Below are 13,983 nucleotides of genomic sequence, written 5' to 3' on the forward strand. Positions count from 1 at the left end.
GAGCCCTGTCTGGTCACAACGAGAGCACCGTCCTACGGGTGGGCACCGGGTAGCGGTCTCAGGAAGAGGCTCAGTGCTTAGTGTCAACCCCTTCGCCGAACTCCGACCCTCCGTCCTCCGCCGCGCAGCAGCTCTTTGTTTGTTTGTTCGTTCGTTTCCCCCGAGGTGGACTCTGGGCGCGTTGCTCCCCCCACCTCCTCGTAGAGGACCCTCCCAGCGCACCCCTTGCCGGTCTGTTCACTTATTTAACACAGTGAAGGCTCGCCGCCCTCCGCTCCAGGCTTGTAGGTCCTGCGGGGCTGAGTTGGGACAGGCCCGGTCTCTGCTCCCAAGAACGTACATGGGGCGGGGACAGGAGAAGAATAAGACAAACACGTAAGAAAACGCGGTGATTTTATGAAAACATAAAACGGAGGGACGCTTGCGGCAGCTCCCAGTAGCTGGGCGGGGAGTGGAGGAGCAGGCCTTGCCCGTGCCCGGTGCCCAGGTGGCCCCCGTCTCCCTAACACGGGAAGCGCCCTGTACGGCCGGGGAAGGGAGAGGGACTCAGAGGTGCTCCGATCCCATTCAACAGGCACCGCCCGAGGTGTGCGAGTTCCGGCCGGGCCCTGGGCCGGGGAGTCTCTGCCGATGAGCCCGAGAGGGGCCGCCGACCCGTCCGCCGCTCCTCCCGGCGGAGCTCGGATCCACCCCGGGCTCCGTGCGCCCAGGCGCTGCGCCTCCCGGCCTGGCCCGCGCGGGGGCGGTGTGGCCCGGCTCGAGAGTAATTAGGGCAATTAGCGACGTGTGGTTTCAAGGTAATTAAGGGGAAACGAGTGCCCCAAGCAGAAATTAGGGTCTTCGAGCGAGACAGAACCTTGAAGACCCCACACAAGGCGAGAAGAGGGAGTGCAGGCGCGGTCATTCCACTCCGTTGTTAGTAAAGAGCGCGTCTGCTTATCCTGGGAGATGAGAGAGGGAAGGAGGATGCAAATGAACATCTTTAGACGTGAAGACTTTGTAGAGCCCCTTCTCCCAGGTCCTCAGTTACCGTGATGTGCCCACGTGTTTCGGCCTCGCGCCGAGAGCCCCGTGAGGAGAAGCTGGAGCCGTAGCCGAGGGATGGAGGGAGGAAAGGAGGGGCGCGGGTCTGCTTCCGTGACCTCTCGTCAAGCCCAGGTGCCCGCCCCCCTCCCTTTGAGGTCGCTGTTCAGGACCCCAGAAAAACCGACATCCGCGGGATCATACTCCGGCATTTCCCACGCGCGCAGGGCGAGCCTGAAATTGCATTTCTCTGCTCCCTGGAGGCCGCCCCCACCCCCACCCTCTGGTTTCCTTGCAGCTGTGAGCTGAGATGCAGTGGTTCTCAACCTTCCTATTGCCGGGACCCTTTAATACAATTCCTCCTGTTGTGGTGACCCCCAACCATAAAATTATTTTCGTTGCTACTTCATAACTGTAATTTTGCTACTGTTATTAATTGTAATGTAAATATTTAATATGCAGGATGTATTTTCAGGGGTTGCGACCCACAGGTTGAGAACCGCTGTCAGGGCTCCTTTCCCGTGGGGCGGAGTGTCCAGAGGGAAGCCACCCCCAAGACCAGAGCTGCTGTCCTCAGCCCCCTGGACCAGTCCTGGAGGTGAACCCTATGGTGTGGGGTAGAGAGAGGAGCCTGGACATCAGCCTAGAGTCCACAGCGGAAGCCTTACAGGGAAGAAGACCCCAAAGGGGGTTCCCCACCCGAGGGCAGAGCTCCCTCACTGACACCGAGCACACCTGTGGTTGCCGTGGTCTTCAGTCAAGCTTAAGCTGGGGTTTCTGCATCCTGAGGACTCAGGCACTGGACTCCTGCGGGAGGATGGGGTGGCTGCCGGCACAGCTTCCAGCACTGCGGCTGGGCTCATGGCAGAACCTGGGGCTGGGCGGGCAGGTCCTCCAGACTCCTGACAACATGGGATGACGTTGTGCAAATGCTTTCCTTCCGCTGGCCTCAGTTTCCCTGGCTGATGGTTTAAACCTCTGTGAGTCTAACCCTTTTATACTCCTCAGAAAACTCGACTCCCACAATGATCCGTGTAGTCAGGACGAGGGGAATCCGTCTTAGAGATAAAGGCTATGTCCTCAGCAAAGCCAGACCGCATTCCATCCATCCGCTCCTCAGCAGATGACTGTAGTCTCAGCGCCGTGCTCGAAAGGAGGTCCCGGGGAAGTTGGAGGTGCTATTTCTGTGTGGCTCCCACGGGACTTTGGAGGACAATTACTGTCAAACGCTGAGTCCTTCCGTGATGCTGGGCCATTGTGACTTTCTTGCTCTCTGTCCCCCGAGAAGGCCAAGGTCACAGCCGGGGCTGTGGGGCTCTCTCTCACCTTGTTCCTGAAGAGGTCATCTGGGCAGAGCAGGAGGCAGGAGTAGGAAAAAGGGCTGCTCCCCTTCTCTCTTTTTCTAAAAAGGTTTAACTGGTAAAGAATCAAGCCTGTTGCCATGGTTATATAAACATGGGTAAATATTTCTGGGCTGAGGATGGGGGGGTGGACATGATCCATTTTTGCAGAAGAGGAATCAAAAGGTCAGCCTCCTCCCTTCTGCCCCCCAAAAGTCAACCTCGAGGGAGGATAAGATTATCTCACTTGGAAATGAGGACTAAATCGGAGATTTTGAGATTGGTTTTGAACAAGCTTTCTCACAGCCACCCCCCTGAGCTGGGCTGGAACCCTGAGCTGGGCTGGAACCCTGAGCAGGCATCTCAGCATTTCCCCCCTGCCGGTGGGATAAGTGTAAGGGAGATGGTACAGCCCCTGGAAATGCCGTCTGTGGGTGTCAGACAGACTCTTGGGGTTGACCCACCCTAGTGAGGGAGGGTGGCCCCTCTGTCCCACTGCCAGAGCCGGAGGGTCCTGGCACCGATGACTAAGCTTGAAGGGAGGGGCAGAGCCAGCTGTGTCCCAACAGAGCTCAGCTCCTAAACTAAACAATGGAAACACTGCCATTCTCCTGGCCCGGGTCCACAGCCCCCACCTGGAGCACCCGCCCCCCAAGTCCTGGCTAGCTCCTGAAGGCCCGCCCCGGGGTGAGGTGATGTCCATCTCATCGCCATTGGCAACAGAAGAGCTGGGGGCTCATCCTGATGTGAGGAAAGAAACACGTGACCACACGCCGTCTGCAAACCTCATCATCACATCACCCTCCCTGGGGTGGGGTCTCTGTCCCCAGTGCCCTCAAGCCTCCACCCCTTGTGGCTGCCAACAGCCATTACCCGACCCCCCCACCCCCACCCCACGGCTCCCCCAGGTCTCCTGAGCACCAACAGGAAAGGCTGACCCTAGAGATAAACACGTGTTGTTGGCAAGAGTTCAGATATCACTGCGAACTGATCTCTCCAGGCGAGCAGGCCCAGAGGTGCTGAGCAGAGACTGCGTGTCTGAGTGCGCACACACCGGGGCGCTGAGGGGGCGGGAGGGTCTGGATGGAGGCCCAGCTCTTCTCTGAAGAATCTAACTCCTACCTTTCATGGCATCGTCCTCTGTCCATCTGACAGAGAGCTGGGCGCCTTGCCTCTTCCAATCCCAACTCCAGGGAGACAGCAGAGGGAGGAAGCGGCCTCTATCCTGGGGGGCCTCTGGGTTCCCAAAGGAAGAATCTCTTAGGGTTTTAATCGAAGACCCTTCTGACTTGGTAGAGGAATCAAAGACTGCTCGTTAACAGCTCCTTAGCTTTCAGGGTCTCCCAACGTCGCGAGTCATTCTCCCCACTCACAGACAGAGCTGCTGAGGCCCAGGACTTTGGTCTGTGTGGTGATGCAGTAAAGGCTCCCTGTCTCCAAGGTAACCCCTTTCTGGTACCCGGGCCTGCAGAAAGCAGGATGGCTAAGATGACTAGAACCACGGAGGGGGAGAGTCCCGGTAGCTCCCCCTCCACGGCACCGCCATGGCTTCTGCACGTAGTTCTAACCTAGACCTCGCTCCCACAGCCCTACCTTCTTTACAGAGTCACCCGGCGGCAGGACGGGGCTGTTGGTTATGCAGGAGCTAAATTTTTTTTTTTTTTGGTTGGGGGGGAGAAGAAAGGTATTGGAGGAAGAAATAGAAGGACAGTAAGTCCTTACTTATCATTGTCGATGGGTTCTGAGACTTTAGCGAAACGACATATAAGGAAACCATTTTTACCGTAAGCTAATCGATACAAACAAGAGTTAAGTTCCTATGGCATCTCATAAAGGGACGTTGAGTGAGATGCCCTTATTCGAGAAAACTCCGTGTATGAATGGGCTAACTCATCTGAATAATTCAGGGGGAATTTTAAGTGCAAAATTAGGCTAGTTCAAGTAATATACAGAGCCCTTCTTGGAATTAGTTGCAGCTATGGGCCTGGTGCTTAGAGTACCTGAGTGATGGCTTATTGCTGTTTGGAAAGCAAATATTTCCATTTTGTAAACATTTGCTGGAAAAGCAAACATTTTTTTCAACTGCAAAACACCTGAAGAATGCCAGGGCACAGCTAAAGGAAACGCTTAGGAGATTTGTGCAAACGAACGCTGGTGTACTGCCCTGACAAGGAAAGGGGCTCGCTCCACACGCTCCTGGGGGACATTCGGCCACATCCCATGTCCCAGAGACCCCGCGCTGGCTTCCCTGGCCTCACCGTGGCCTGCATCTCAGAGCGAGGGCTCATGTGATCACACACCACTTGGCCATCGCCACCCCCTCTAGTAGCTGTGGGCGAGGACCAGGGGTTGGCAGTCTGCCAGGGAGAGACTTGTTAGCGAGAGAGAAAGGAGGCTGCCTGCTTCTCCTCCCTGGGCTGTGCAGTGAGGAGGGAGAAAAGACAGTTTTTCCTTCTTCGGTCACAGTGGTCGCCAAACTCATTAGTCAACAGAGCCAAATATCAACAGGACAACGATGTGAAATTTCTTTTGAGCCAAATGTTTTAAACTTAAACGATATAGGTAGGTACACTGTTATTAATTAGGGTACTCCTAAGGCTTAGGAAGAGCCACACTCAAGAGGCCAAAGAGCCGCAGTTTGCCGACCACGGGCTTAGTGTGTCTTTGCTTCCACCAGGCAGCTCCATCCACCTTTGCTCCTTTTCAAGGGCCAGAGACAGCCCTGAATCAGACCTCAGCCCTGAGGGATGGAGGAGATTTCGGCCTGGACACCCTGAGGGGACCCAGTGTCGGGGTGACAGCCGCTTCTGTGGCGGCTTCTGCTCACCTGGGGTTTTGTGGGGTGGGCAGCGGCTCCCGGCAGCGGCAGCAGCCCGTACCAAGACAAAGCCTCAGGTTTCCAGAGCGGAGAGCCAGGGAGGCCAAGGAACACTGTCATCGCTTAACAAATGAAGACACATATTGAAAAACAGGAGCTGAACCTGCAAAGGAACCTGGGCTGTTCCTGCCCCACCCCCTCCCGCCTGTGGACAGGTTTTCTTTGCTGTGATTATTCCCCATGAATCATCATCCACCGCAGCGACTGAGGCGATGGAGAGTGAATAATGAACCCCAAATGGGCTTTTGTGTCTCTGCCTGGAGGGTTTGGGGCATAACTAGCATTTTCATCTTTCTGACTTAGCGTCACAGCACTGGGGGGCTGAGAGGGCCCTTCTAGATAATCAGGGGACTGTGAGCTCGTGGAAAGACCAGAAGTCAGGGCCGGGGCGGGGGCGGGGGGCTGCGCATCCGGCCTGCCGCTTACACAGGGCCCCTCCGTGCATTCAGGGCCTTCCTTGTGTCCGGCTCTGGCCGCTCCTCCCAGACGCTCGTGGCAGGGGCTCCTCTGCCTCCTTCTGCAGATGAGGAAGGAGACAGGAGCCAGAACCCTCCGGGCACCAGAGGCCCTGGCTTGGGCTCCGGAATCCACACCCTTTGGAACAGACGAGTAATTTTATTTTAAAACTTTTCTGTTTGTCAATCCTCACCAGAGGATATTTTTTTTCCACTGCTTTTCAGAGGGAGTGGGAGGAAGGGAGGGGCAGAGAGAGAGAGAGAGAAACTTCGACGTGAGAGAGACACATCATTTGGTTGCCTCCTCCATGTGCCCCAACAGGGGCTGGGGATTGAACCTGAAACCCAGGTATGTGCCCTTGATGGGGAATCGAACCTTTCGGTATGTGGGCCGACGCTCTAACCAGCTAGCAACACAGGCCAGGGCGAGACAAGTAACTTTAACCTCTTCGGGTCTGCTTTCTCCTCTGCGCTCCCTAAAGTTTGAACACTCTAACATTTCCTGCCCAGGCATTTCATTTTACAAGTCAGGAAAGTGCAGAAAGGTTAGGGGATTCTCCCTTGTCACTCACTTTGCTAACGGCAAAACCAGCCCAGAAAAACAGACCCACCGACCGATCTTTCTACTCGATCCAGGCAGGTCCCGCCCCCCCGCACCCCAATCTCACTTCGGCAGGTGTTTCTAGAGGAACCCAACTCCTTGCCTTTGAGACCATCGGTGCTATGGTTTCAGATGATAGACTGGAGGTGTCAGGAGGGGTGGGCCAGTCACAGCACCGGGCGAGCTTAGGAGGCTGGTGATATCTGCCTAACCACCTCGGACCCCTCTCTCTGTCTGCTGTGCGCTATCTTTCTCAGGGATCGGAATCATGCGGTAACCACGGGAACAAGCATGGCGATGCCGTGTCTGGCGTGGCACATACACGCTCTCCCCAGGGAATGGTGTTTACACTTGCTTGTCCTCATGGAGAAAACGTGTGTCAGTCTCTCACCCAGATGGCTTTCAGGGGGCAGTGGTGACAGTCTGCCCCTCCCTACCCTTCCCCTGCCCTTTGTTCTCCCCCACCCCCACCTCCCATCCCGGATGCAGTCATTCTCTAGGAGGTGGTGAGTGTGCCCTGGGGGGAGGCAGGGTCCAACCCTGTGCCCAGCAGCCAGCATGCACCGCCCTCAGCACCCCATCCTGGGGTTCCCCTGCCCCCTCCCGGGGAAGGAGAATTGGAAAGGGGTGCAGGTGTCAATACACAGATCCCAGAGTGCCTTCCAAGTGGGGACAGGGCACCCGGGCAAGGCTTTAGTATCTGTGTATGTGTGTGTGTGTGTGTGTGTGTGTGTGTGCCTGAGCGTGTGAGCGTGCACAAGGCTCAGACACTGAAACGCGCCCTCGCCCCTCGGGGAGTGGAAAGTTAGCCTTGGTAGGTGAGGAGCCGGTGCCAGGGGAGGACGCCAGCGGGTATCGGTGTGATCTTCTCCAGTTGCTGTTGCTGGTGTTGCTGACACTCTCTCCCAGTCCCCCGAATTGTAATGAGGCGGCTGGGCAGTGGCTGGGAAGGGTCTGGGCGTGTGGGGAGGGGCGTGAGGCCTGCGATGACCGCCTCGCTCTGGAAGCTGGCCGTGCCGTGGCAGGTGGGCTGCGCCGAGGCAGCTGAGAGTTGGCATGTGCCCATGGCCCACAAAGCAAGCTGTGTGGCTCCGTCGCTCTGGTGGGTGGGAGGAGAGATGGCAGCCCAGGGACTAAATCGGGGACGTTCTGCCATATGGCGGATGTGGGAGGCGACGCGGGCCTGACGGCAGGCAGGGAACCTGGGGTCTTGGACCGGCTCTGCTGCCTCGAGACGGCCCTGCACACGGCCCTGCACACGGCCCTATAACCTCTCCACGCCTCGTTCGCTCTAGCTGTAAAGCGGGGCAGGTAATCCCAGGCTACCTGCCCGTGGGAAGGGAAAGTGTCTACTGGCCCTTTGGAAGATCAAGAGCACCGTGGCCAAGCGCATGCTCGGAGCCCGGGGGCGGCAGCAGTCCGCCGGGCGTCTGTGTCGCAGCCTGTGCTCGGAGAGGGACATGCGCACCTCACACCCACACCCCTCACCTCCCATCTCAGGCGGCACAGGGAAGGGGTGGGCTGCTGCTCTCTGACCGTCTGGTCTTCCCATCGCCTGGCGCTGGGCCCCTGCCCCCCACCCGAGGCGGTGATCCCTCTGCCCTCCCTCCTCTGCTCCCCGCCTGTCAGTTTAATTTAACGAGGTTGCGGGAGAGGTTTGATCTAATCAAGCCGGTTGCTGTATCCATTCTGCTCCGAGGTCCCTGGGTGTCACCACCGAGGCTCCGATTAGGCAGTGACAATTACTTTTTCTGCCCTGGCTGGTGCCCCCACCCCCACCCCCCTCCTGTCCCAGAAGGGACCTGGGAGGCAGGCCAGGCTCCTGGGACCTAAGAACGATGCGGAGGATCAAAGGAGGGACTGGTCTGGCCAGAGAAAGCCCCTGTCTGCCTGACATGGCCTGGTTTAGAGCTGAGGGCAGCCCGAGGGGTGGGGGGCAGAGCATGTGAGCAGCGCTGCCTGGAGCGGCTGGAGGCGCCTGAGGACAGAGCTGTGCAGCATCTGTGCCATCGTAGATGCCCCGGAGATAAACCCACTTTGCCTCATTGTCAGGACCTGGGTGGAGGTTGGGGGAGGAGGGTGGAGGGTCGGCCCTGGGGGTAAGGGACCCGTATGCTCTGCACACCCCAGGCCACAGGCCTTTTCTTCCAGGGGCTCTGCCTGGATTCTGGGGTCCGAGCTGGGAAACAGCAACAAAAACAGGTGAGACTCCATCCGTCCGAGTCTCCGTTCTTGGCGGGACATCAGCAGTGGCCGGACGAGCTGCCCCCTGGAGCAGGGTTCAAGGGGCGGCGTGGGTGTGGGGGGGGCAGGAGGGTCACTGGGGTCGGGGTGGTGGTGTGTGTAATGTCAGGCTGGAGAGGAGGCCAGGGGGTCTCGGTGCAGACACCTCAGGGTTCAGAGGTTTCAAATTCCAGAAGAAACCTCTCCTCTGGCGGGTTCGGCCTCCCATGGCCCTCCTCTGCCAGGCAGCGGGTGCTCAGCACCTCTGTTCCCGGGCAGCTCACCGGAGAGAGACAAAGGCCCCCGAAGGCCATGGGAGTCCTGGGGGGGCGGGGGATGCTTTTTGCCTTTTGCTCCTTTGTGTCACCTCCTCCCATCGGGCAGCTGACAGGTGCAGCCTTCCCGGGCCCCTTCAGGGTCCCCTCCCGGGCGTCCGTGTCTCCCCCAGATATCCAGCAGACAGCATCCTCCTCGGAGCCGCTATGACGAGCAGACACCCTCCTGACAGCCCCAGCGAGAATCCCCCCAATGCATATTCTATTGAGTGCATCTCACCGCAGCTGACAGCCGCTTTATCAATTACATTCCACGTTCCCAGCCGTCAGAGACGCCACGGGCCTCCCCACCTAATAAATCACAGGCCCCCAGTTATTGTTAAATGTCCCATCAGTCTCTAATAAAATCCCTGCCAACAGGGCCAGGTTATTTATTATGCTGCCCGGACGAGAATGAATGGGGCCCCGCTCTCACACGGAGAAGAGCGAACGTGATGCCTCCGTCCCCGAAGACTGAGGCTCTGATATTAAAGGGGCAATTAATCACCCTGGGCCTTGGGCAGAGGGGCGTCCCATCTGGAGAGAGGGAGGATGGTCTGGCAGGTAAGTCATCGTGGCGAGAGGTGGCTGCACAGAGCTCAGGGGGCCCGCCTTTGCTGTGCCCCCCCGCCCCAATCCTGTGGGACAAGGTCTGAAAGCATGGTCGCCCCCTAGGCTGTGGGAGCAGCCTCTTCAGATTAAGCAGGATCCTGAATAATAAATTGTCTGGAGGGCCAGGTACTCATACTTGTTAAACTTGAGAGAACGCGTTTATTGATGGTGCCAGTCCACTGAGCAGATGAACTGAATGAAGAATGAATAGAGGAGCCCGGCTGGTGTGGCTCAGTGGTGGAGCATCGACCTGTGAACCAGGAGGTCACGGTTTGATTCCTGGTGGGGCACATGTCCAGGTTTCAAGCTTGATCCCCCGTGTGAAGCGTGCAGGAGGCAGCCGATCGATGATTCCCATTATTTATGTTTCTCTCCCTCTCTCCCTCTCTGAAATCAATACATACATATATGTTAAAAGAATGACTATAGGAGGGAAACAGAACTCGGGAACCGGTGCTCAGTCACCGCTGGCTGGACATGGGCACGCAGGGAGCACTGGCGCTGGGAGAGCCATGTGCCACCGCCGACAGGACCCAGGACCTGTGAGGGGCAAAGCGGCCCTTGCAGTCACCTCTCAGGTAGTTCCCAGGCTCCCATCATGCTCCACGGTCTGCAAGTTAAAATCCAAACTCCTCCCCTTGGCCGTCAATCCAATCCCACTCTACATGTCTGACTGTATTCCTCTTTATTGCTACAAAACACTCCCCCCCTTTCCCAAGAACACAGCACACTCATTTCTTGGTAAGTTTTTACTGATCTCAGAAGGGGGTGGGGAGAGAAACATCAATGATGAGAGAGAATCATTGATCGGCTGCCTCCTGCACGCCCCCTACTGGGGATGGAAACAGCAATCCCGCCTGTGTCCCCGACCCACCGGGAATCAGACACTGACCTCCTGGTTCATGGGTCGATGCTCAGCCACGGCCTGTGTCCCCAACCCACCGGGAATCAGAAACTGACCTCACTGAGCCACAGCGGCCGGCAGCACTCATTTCACATGGGCTGTGGTGGCAGCAAGGGCCTCCCTAAGGTGGGAGGGATGTATCTCCGCAGCCTCGTTTCCTGGTAACTGCTGTCATACTTGCTCTCTTCGCACTAAAGGCCTGCGTTCCCTGAACGACTGTGGTTTCTCCCGCTTCCACACCTTTGTACAAACTGTTCCCTTTGCCCAGAATATCTCCCTAACGTGTCTGCCTGGGGAGCTCTCCCGCAACCCCCCTTACTGCCTGGTGAACCCCTTACCGACGTTCGCTTCAGCATCAGCCACAGAAGCCAGCCCAGGGCTTCCTGGGACCCGAGCTCTCTCTCCTGGTGCGCGGTCTTGGCAGCGATGCTGGCCTTTGGGACGGGGATGAGGAGGACGGGGAAGAAAGGGATTGCTCTCCGAATGCCAAGCGCGGTTTGCCTCGGTTTCTCAGAAGTGTTTCCTCTCCGCCACGTGAGCGCCGCACGAGAAGCAGGGCAGGCCCGGGACATGTCAGTCCTGCGTGTGATTTTACACTGCCCCCCCCGCGCCTTGCGTGCGGCCTCCTGGATCAGCGCCTCCTCTGCGCCTGTGTCTTTCTCCCTGAAGGCAAGGGCTCCGTTTTGTCCTATTTTTGTGTCTCCGGCAGCGTTTGGCTGATTCATCTGAGGTGTTCTGGAGGTTTTTGTGGAAGGATGAATAAAGAGATGTTTGTGGATGGAATGCAAATGGTAACGTTGCCTGCCCTTTGTTGCTTTGAGTGTCCAATGAGAAGAAGTGGCTATAAAAGCTTCGTACAGTCCCTTCTTTTCACATTTTCCCACAGATCCTCACCCCCGGGGCGGGGGGTGGCGTGTCCCTGCCTTTACTTACATTAACTTCTTTCCCTCTGGGTATAGGAACAATGGAGGGGACCATTTGAACCTCAACATCCATTCGGAATCTGAGTCTTACTCCCTCTTCTTCCAGCTCCCAGGTACCTGAGGTGAGACAGGCTTTCCAGGCAGAAGGAATCGCATAAAAGGAGACTGGGCACCCTTTGCGATTTTATCTCGGGGGGAGCCCAGGAGGCAGACAACAATCCAACTGGTTTCTGTGCCCGCTCCTCTCATGCCTTACCAAGCTCTTCAGTGGTCTCTTTGCGTTTTATCTTCACAGCGCCAAAAAGTGTGATCAAACACATTATTGCAACTTTTGGCTACTGAGGAAAACACTATTGATTTGTATTTTTAGTTATAGCAATACAATTGAGTCCCAGGAACCCCACTGCAACAGGTGTGTCATAACCAGCACATGCAGGAACAGAATGCTGCTAAGACGGCACGTGTTCTGGTCTGGAAAACTAGTCTTTTTGTTTCCTTTGGCAGGAGAGCGGGGTCTTCGGCAGTGACGGGTTTGAGTTCTGCAGACCACACCTGTGGGCATGGAGTCGCGGCAGGGACTCTTGAGCAAGAGAGTGTCAGCCAGTTGACCCATGTTTCTGAGGTCCACCACCGGCCTGGTGCTGGGCTGGAGAGCATGGGGCACCCGAAATTCCTTCCTTCAGAAGCTCATCGTTTCTTGAGTGTGAGGGACAGACATGTAAACAAGGAACAAGAACATGACGAGAGCTAGACTGGAAGTATGTGCGGTGTGAAAGGGGAGCCTGGGGTGGTCGATAAAAAAAAGGTGGTCACAAGGAACAGGATCTGGAGCTGGACCCAAACAACCTAAGAGAGCCTTGCAACCTTCAGGAAAATCATGCCGTCACCCGCGGGATGGGTGGCTGGAGTGGGAAGAAGCTGGGCAGGGACAGCATTCAGCAGGTGGTTGCAATAGTTAGGATGATGAAGGGGCCTCATAGGGCAGGTGCTAGGGAGGCTGGAGAAGAGGAACAGGTGAGATATGTGGAGACAATTACCTGCACTGAATGGTTAGAAAGGGGAGAGAGGGATGGTAGAAGGTGAAGTCAAGAATAATTCCCAGGCCGCCGAAACCGGTTTGGCTCAGTGGATGGAGCGTCGGCCTGCAGGCTGAAGGGTCCCAGGTTCGATTCCGGTCAAGGGCATGTACCTGGGTTGCGGGCACATCCCCAGTGGGAGATGTGCAGGAGGCAGCTGATCGATGTTTCTCTCTCATCGATGTTTCTAACTTTCTATCTCTCTCCCTTCCTCTCTGTGAAAAATCAATAAAATATATTAAAAAAAAAGAATAATTCCCAGGTCTGTGAGATTTGGGGGTTGCTGGGGTTCTTGTTCCAGCATTAAGAAGGGTTCAGCAATCTGGAGAAGGGGCTGTGTGTAACTTAAATAAGAGTCCAGAGACGAAGCATAATTTTGAAAGGCATTTGGGGGGTCAGAGGAGCCTAGCTAAAGACCCCATGCTTTTTATTAACACAAATTGTCCTGAGGCAAGGCAGAGATACACACTTCAAAGGGTCAGGTTTCATTTACCGAGTCCATTGTCAGATTGGAAGACTTGCCTACGGCTGTTCAGGTGTTTGGCCAGTAGGAGGCAATATCATGTAGATAAAGATGCCCTGAGCTGTCTGGCAGCAAACAATCAATTTCGTGCAATCTTTTCAGGTTTGGGGAAACGCCCTGGCCACTCCAGATGATTCATCCCTGCTGAGCGTGCTGGAATTGGCTCAGGGCAAGGGATCAGGTGGGTAAGAGAGGTGGGGTACCAAGAGGAAGCCTGGCACCTTTCCCGCCCCCTCCCAGGGGTGCCCCTTCTTTCCTACGGACAGTTGACATTTTCTACATTTCTAAGCAAAATGCATCTTTAGGACCCTCTTTCAATGAGATTATTATGCTCAAGTCCCTCCTATAGGCTTTGGAATCACTGAGTGGGGTGTGTGTGTGTGTGTGTGTGTGTGTGCATGCGCAATGGAAATGTAAAGGACCAGGATTATGATATAAGGACAAAGGAAAAAGTTGGGTTTGGATGCAGAAATTTTTAAAGTGAATTGTGAAAGATGAAATTGCAGACATGGAATCACTACTAAAGCTTGTTATTGGAAATCAGTTATTCCGTGAATAGTGAGCACTGTGTGTCCGACTGTCCCTTTTCCATTAGAGACACAGCCGGCAACAAGACAGAATGGGCCTCTGTCCTCACGGAGGGGGAGACACAATAAGCCCACGTCATCGTCGGCAGTGGGAAGTGCCACGGAGGAAAGTAGAGCCGGGGAGGAGGAACGGGGAGCCGCAGGCTGGGAGCTTAGGGTGTCCAGCAAAGGTGGTGAAAAACGAAGTTAGCACCTTCGGAGGGGTCGGAAGGGACGGGAGCAACGCACAGAAGTGTTACATTTGCGACGTCTGTTAGGCATCTACACGGAGACGCTGAGAAGGGGGATGGATGTCCAAGCCTGGAGTTTAGGGTGGATACAGAATTCGGGAGTGTCAGTCCGTCTGCCAGCTTCGATGCAATTCACTTGCATTAGCGCTCGGGCGCCGGGCACTGCGCTGGGGGCTGGGACCCGAGATGAATACCTCGGTCCAGCGGACGAGACCGGACCACGCGGTCAGTGTCTTCCAGCCAGACTCCGGGCGCCTTCCGCGGGCGCAGAGGGGCGGCGGGTGGGCGCCGGAG

The 13,983-nt window shown here is 56.3% G+C and overlaps 2 long non-coding RNA genes across 2 annotated transcripts; one reads left to right on the top strand and one right to left on the bottom strand.

Annotated features, from left to right (window-relative positions):
* On the top strand, positions 1-9,463 carry LOC102751331. Its single transcript, XR_435632.2, has 3 exons — positions 1-38; positions 8,449-8,499; positions 9,216-9,463. It is a non-coding gene; the product is annotated as an uncharacterized LOC102751331 (long non-coding RNA).
* On the bottom strand, positions 377-5,465 carry LOC107182964. Its single transcript, XR_001513731.1, has 3 exons — positions 5,191-5,465; positions 2,350-2,425; positions 377-941 (listed from the first exon to the last, which is right to left on the bottom strand). It is a non-coding gene; the product is annotated as an uncharacterized LOC107182964 (long non-coding RNA).
* Positions 9,464-13,983: the final 4,520 nt, after the last annotated feature.

This window comes from Myotis davidii, unplaced genomic scaffold (assembly GCF_000327345.1).
Source record: "Myotis davidii unplaced genomic scaffold, ASM32734v1 scaffold217, whole genome shotgun sequence".
Classification (NCBI taxonomy): domain Eukaryota; kingdom Metazoa; phylum Chordata; class Mammalia; order Chiroptera; family Vespertilionidae; genus Myotis; species Myotis davidii.